Here is a 6,282-nt window from a genome sequence, read left to right as displayed (position 1 = left end):
CACACAGAGCAAGGCCCGTGGAGGGGGGTTGGGGCGCCACCCTCTATCACCCACAGAGCAGGGCCGATCAGGGGGTTGGGGCGCTGCACCCTGTCAAACACAGAGCCGCAGGGCAATCAGGGGATTGGGCATCTCCCCTCTATCAGGTACAGAGCAGGGCTGATCAGGGGGTTGGGGCGCCTTCCCCTGTCACGAACAGAGCAGGGCAGATAGGGAGGTTGTGGCCCCGCCACCTGTCACACACAGAGCTGCAGGGCGATCAGGGGGTTGGGGAGCTCCCCCCTGTCAAACACAGAGCCGCAGGGCAATCAGGGGATTGGGGAGCTCCCCCCTATCAGGCACAGAGCAGGGCTGATCAGGGGGTTGGGGCGCCTTCCCCTGTCATGAACAGAGCAGGGCGGATAGGGAGGTTGTGGCCCCGCCCCCTGTCACACACAGAGCCGCAGAGCGATCAGGGGGTTTGGGCGCTGCCCCCTGTCACGGTGATCCCAGTGCCAGGAGCCTCACTGCTCCGCTGATCCCGGTGCCGGGAGGCATATTACCCTTTTACTATATAGAATAGAGGCCTGGTGCATGGGTAGGGGCTGGCTGGTTTGCCCTGAAGGGTGTCTTGGATCAGGGTGGGGGTCCCCACTGGGGTGCCTGGCCAGTCTGGGTGAGGGGCTGAGGGCTGTTTTCCGGCTGGCGAGTGACTGAAGCTCCCAACCTCTCCTTGTTTTCTTTTCTTTTTTTTTTTTTATTCTGGGCCAGCTTTAGCTCTGAGGCCTCGCTGCTGAAAACATCGATACAATGTTGCGGTCTGGCTGGCTTTCAGTCCGGCTGGTTTCTGGGGTTTTGTTTAGCTTCTTATTTGCAACATAGTACATAGTTGTTTAGAGTTGCAACTCAGAGGCCGGCAACTCAGGCGGGGAACGCTCAAGTCCGCAGTCCCTGGAGCAAGCAAGCCTCATGTTCGCTTCCAGCTGCCTGGCTGCCGGCCGCCATCTTGGCTGACAGTTAATTTGCATAAGGATATGCTGATTAAACAATGGGAAGGGTAGCGGTCGTATGCTAATTACCATGTTTCTCTTTTATTAGTGTAGATTATATAGGATTGCTTTGTTCATTTACTTGCCATTCTAATCGGCATGTTTACATTAAGTGTCCCAATTGTTGTGGATACACAGAAATGTAGTTTAACTTTGACAGTGGGTTTATATATGTAAGCTCTCTCATAATTCTAAACATTTCCCTGATGGTTCTTTTAGATTTCTTTGTAAAAGCCACTGAATTTTTCTTTGGGAACAGCTCACTTGTTCATGTTGGCACTCTGATTTCTGTAGGTGATTTTTGGTTTCCGGTTACATTTGTCAATTAAGTCCAGGCTGACTGGTTGGTAAGCAGGATAGTTTCTTCTGTGAATGCTTGCCCTGTGCACCTGTTGGCTCTACATTCAGTATTTCCCTTCTTATGCTTCAGAGTCACTCCAAGTTCAGATGTGCTTTTCTCTGGCTGCTCTCTCAAACAATTTCCAGCAACAACTCCATTTCTGGATCCTTTGACGCCGTTCTGCTTGCTTTCTATATTGTTACAGGCCTGTTCTTTAAACTTCTTCCCATCAGCTCAACACAGCTAGTAAGGGAAACTCCGAAGGCTCTTCCTCCACTGACCTGCTTGAACCCGAGCCCCTCATACTGTTATTTCTGAGTTACTCTTGATTCCTGAGCATCGCATGCCTGGCCAGTACTCAACATCCGTCAAAGACAGGCCCAAAGGAAACCCGAACAGTCCAACACGGGATCTGACAGCACTGCAGTGATCAAATGTATGGCATGGTTGTGAGGCTGCTGTCTCTGCAATGGGGACTTCACATTTGGGATGTGTTTGTCTTCTTTTCCATTTCTCTGTGACGGCTGGACATTCTGCACATGTGCCCTCTGCCATCTTCGCATCCCAGCATGTGTGCTCCATGTGGACTTAGGCTATTGGGTCCCAGCGTGCATGCTCTGCGTGGACTTAGGCTAGCAGGAAGGGTCCTATTCTCTAGTCTATTCTACACGCAAAGGGCTACTGTGCTGCTTTTATCTGGAACCTGCCACTCACTCTACTGATAGCTTGTATCCACCAGTGATTTTCTTGGTTGATCGTTACATCTGCAAACATTTGTTTTTTCTTTTTGTTGTTTACCTTATTTCTACTTTTTGTCTTGCTGCAATGGCTAGAATAATAATAATTAAACAGCAGTGTTGTTAGCAGATTTCTCTTTCTTCTTCCTGATTATAGTGAGAACTTTTCTAATATTTTATTTAAAATGCTGAATTTATTCAAGACATTTTCTTTACCATTTATACAATATTATTTTATTTATAGTTCACTAATAATTATTTGGAAATCATAACCAATAATCAAGGAGGAACTGAACCTTTAGATCTGGTTTTTATTATAGTGCTGCATTCAAATTGTTTTTTTTTTCTAGTATGTTATGGATTGACAAGAATTCTTTGATGAATAAAAGAAACAAAACAAAATAAAGACAAATATAATTTTGGGCATGAAACCTCAAGGTGAGATAAATTGTTTGTGGTAAGGCTCTTAAGGAGAAGGTCACTGTTAAAACACCAAATTGTTATTTTCTTCTATAGCTCATGTGTCATTCTATAATAAACAAGCAATTTTTGCTCTTAAAAAGCCACTAGAGAGGTGTAATAAAAGCAGTTAAAAATAAGACCAAAAAATCTGTAAGGCTGTAAAAAATTAAAAATATAGAAATGTCATTTCAATCTCTGAGAATGTAATATTTTGCTAATTCTGATGATACTGTGTATATGAGAAGATGAAAATTAGTTGCGTGTCAGTTTTCAAGAGCAGAATCTGAGAAACTCTAAATGTGACTCAATGCACAGACACCATAAACCCACGTGGACTTATACACACCAGGCAACCTGAGGTGCACGCGCGCACACACACACACAAGTGGTACCTGTCTTATCCGTTAGCAGGTACACGAGGCGGCCCAGCTCCTCTGGGATGGTGCTGGTCCGGACGACTGTGCCGGGAATGTTCTCATCCCTCATCATCATCCACCCATATGCTGCTTTACCCATGTCCAAGTTCACACGCAAACTGCCAAATAAAATCATCACATGGTTAGTGTGAATACTAACATGCTCATGATTTCCATCTAAATTTATTTATTTATACACATTATCTTTAACTTTACACGAAATAAGTAACATTGAATTTTAGACTTTGAAATAAGTGAACTTACTGTCTTTTAAGTCAGCAAACCTTTCTACACCCCAGGACATGCCTGTAGGTGACAGTGAAGTAGTTACTCATGCTGTCCTCCAGCGTGATCTGTGACATCGGATGGGAAAGAAAAAGATGGGCTGTTTTAAATGCCTTGGGCAGGCAGGGTGCCAGGCTGTGTCCCACTGGGAATATCTGAAATGGGTCTTGTTTTATAACAAGAACCTATACTCCTTGGCGGCATTATCCCAATCCTAAGCAAGGTTTCTGATGGAGTCACAGATGTTGAGGTCCTTCTAGAATTGCATCAATGACTTCTCAGTGTCTTCCTCAGTTGCAGCAAAAACCTGGGCAAAAGTCATCTTCAGGGAGTAGGCTTTAAAAGCTGTTACAACCCCCTGATCCATTTGATCAAAGAGGTAATGTTTGGAGAAACAGCACTTTGATATTGGGAAGAACATCACCAATAAAAAGAGGATGCCATGAGCATTATTAACAATAAGCAAAATCTTGAAAGCTATGTTCTTCTTCAAACAGTACTTCTCTATTCCACTGGCACAGCAACTCAGGAGGGCATCGTGGAGGAGGAGCTGGATCTCCCGTGACTTCTCATTGTTCCTGCAGGACACTGGCAGCGCGTGTTTATTGACGAGCTTGGAGGCCCTGCGGTTCTCACTATCCCCATTATAAAGGGTTTCAATTTGTAACCTGCAACACTGCCACCAAGCAAGATGGTTATCTCATCCTTAAAAGCCTTGAAACCAGCACTGACTTGGTCCCCTTAGGGATGAAAGTCCTTTCAGGCATTTATTTCCACAATAGTGAAGTTTCAGCCACATTGAATATTTGCTCTGGCAAGTAATATTCCTCCACAATCACCTTATCTAGAGTTTACAAAAATTCTTCAGCTGACTTCACATGAGCACTTACAGGCTCACAACTCACTCTCACATTACAGAATAAATAACAATTCTTGAATAGTTTAAACCACTCACAACTAGCAGTAAATTCAACACAGTAGTCAGGTCCAGCCTTTTCTTTCAAAATTGTTTTGCTTTGGCCGTGGTCGTCATGGTGCTGAGTGGGATATGTGTTTGTGTTTGGTCTTCAATACAGGTCATCAGGCCCTAGCCGGTTTGGCTCAGTGGACAAATTGTCAGACTGTGGACTGTCAATTCTGGTCAACTGCACGTACCTTGGTTGCAAGCTCCCGGCCCTGGCAACCAATTGATGTGTTTCTTTCACATCGGTGTTACTCTCTGTCTCTCCCTCTCCTTTCCACTCTCTCTAAAAAAAATCAATGGAAAAAATATCCTTGGGTGAGAATTAAAAAAAAAAATACAGGCATCAGAAGTTTCTCCATGTCTGATGGAAGCTCTTTCTGAACTTTTTGTTTTAGAAGGAGAGCAGAGAGACAGAAACATCAATGAGAGAAAAACATTGATTGGCTGCCTCCTGCACACACCTTAGTGGAGATTGAGCCCGCAACCCAGGCATGTGCCCTGACGGGGAACTGAACCAGTGACTTTTGGTGCAACCTTACAATGAAGGTATGTTCTGTGACAACTAAGCTAAAATAAAGACAGTTAGAAAATTCAAATATACTTGTAAATGAAGAAATAACTTTGTAATAACCATGGATCAAAGAAGAAATCACGATGCAAATTAAAAAACATTGTCAAAATATGAAAACTTGTGGGATGCAGCCAAAGCAGTACTCCTATAGAAAGCAATTCATAGCTTCTATTGCATGTATTCAAAAAAGAAAAAGTGCTGAAAACTAGTGAATTAAGCATCTATCACAAGAAGTAAAGATAATAAAAACCAAAGAAGGTAGGAGGAAAGAAATAAAGTATGGTACTATTAATAAAAAAGAAATATATCATATAGCATAGAGGAGGTTTTTCTATAACTACTGAAGCTGACAAACCTATTGGAAGACTGAAAGAAAAAAGGAAAGATAACTAAGTATCAGGAAAGAAAACAATCCTCTCTCTATGGGAGATTATAGGAAAATATTATGAGCAAGCTTTTGTGAATAAATTAGAATACTTAGGTATAGTTGACATGTTTCTTGAAAGCCATAACTTTGGAAAACTGACATGAAAAGAAATAAAAAAATTTGAAATTAAGTTTTGTAACTCTTTAAAGTCAACTATTTAAAAAATATCTACAGAGAAACCAAGATGGCAGCATAGGTAAACACCGGAAATTGCTGCCTCGCACAACCACTTCAAAAACAACTAAAAGACAAAACGGACATCATCCAGAACCACAGGAAGGCTGGCTGAGTGGAAATTCTACAACTAGAAGGAAAGAGAAAAGCACACTGAGACTCAGAGGAGGTGCGGAAGTAAAGTGCAGAGGTACGGAGGCGCATGTGGAAAGGTCTGGCAACTGAGGATGTGGCGCACGTGGACAGGGCTGGCAACTGAGGACACGGTTGTCTTTTTCAATCGGGAGGGAGTCTCAAGCTCCCGACTGCTCTGAACTCCAGTTCCGGGAGAGTCTCTGGGGACCCAGACTCATACAGGGAAAAACTGGACTGTCTGGCAGCGGGTGGAACTCGAGGGCGGCTTTCTCTCAGAGGAGCTTGCAGCGATTACCGGGACACTGAGACTCGGGGCCTCTTAGGGCAGGACTGAGGAGCAGCCATAGCTGCATGCTCCACCCTGTTGATCCCCTGAGACCCTGCCCCACCCAAGCTGTGCACAGAGGCTTTTGCATATGAAAGGCCTGGCCCTTTGCAATCTGAAAATTACCTAACAAACTGCAGCTGGGTCAGAGAGACCCAGAACTTCCAAAAGGAGGCCCAAGGCCCCACAGCAGCTTGCACTGCTTCACAGCTGGGCCTCATCTGGGCACCTCCAAACCCCAAACAAAGAAGAGGAATCTGCAGATCTCTCCATAGCTCCTGCTGGGTAGCCTCAGGCAGAGGCTAAATTAGCACCTCCTTAGAGATCCAAGAGCCAGTGTACCCAGTGTCAGAGTGGGACCATCCATATACAACTCTCAGATCCATAAGGGACATACTCAGGGGCAGACTCAGTGAGC

General features: G+C 44.4%; 1 long non-coding RNA gene across 1 annotated transcript; it reads right to left on the bottom strand.

The window, feature by feature from the left end:
* Nucleotides 1-2,904: 2,904 nt before the first annotated feature.
* On the bottom strand, nt 2,905-5,008 carry LOC111824859. The gene is made up of 3 exons (XR_002827927.1): nt 4,224-5,008; nt 3,248-3,336; nt 2,905-3,102 (listed from the first exon to the last, which is right to left on the bottom strand). It is a non-coding gene; the product is annotated as an uncharacterized LOC111824859 (long non-coding RNA).
* Nucleotides 5,009-6,282: the final 1,274 nt, after the last annotated feature.

The sequence above is a fragment of the Myotis lucifugus genome, unplaced genomic scaffold (genome assembly GCF_000147115.1).
Source record: "Myotis lucifugus unplaced genomic scaffold, Myoluc2.0 scaffold_9269, whole genome shotgun sequence".
NCBI lineage: Eukaryota > Metazoa > Chordata > Mammalia > Chiroptera > Vespertilionidae > Myotis > Myotis lucifugus.
The sequence above is the reverse complement of the archived record's forward strand: the minus strand, read 5'-3'. Positions and strand labels throughout refer to the sequence as shown.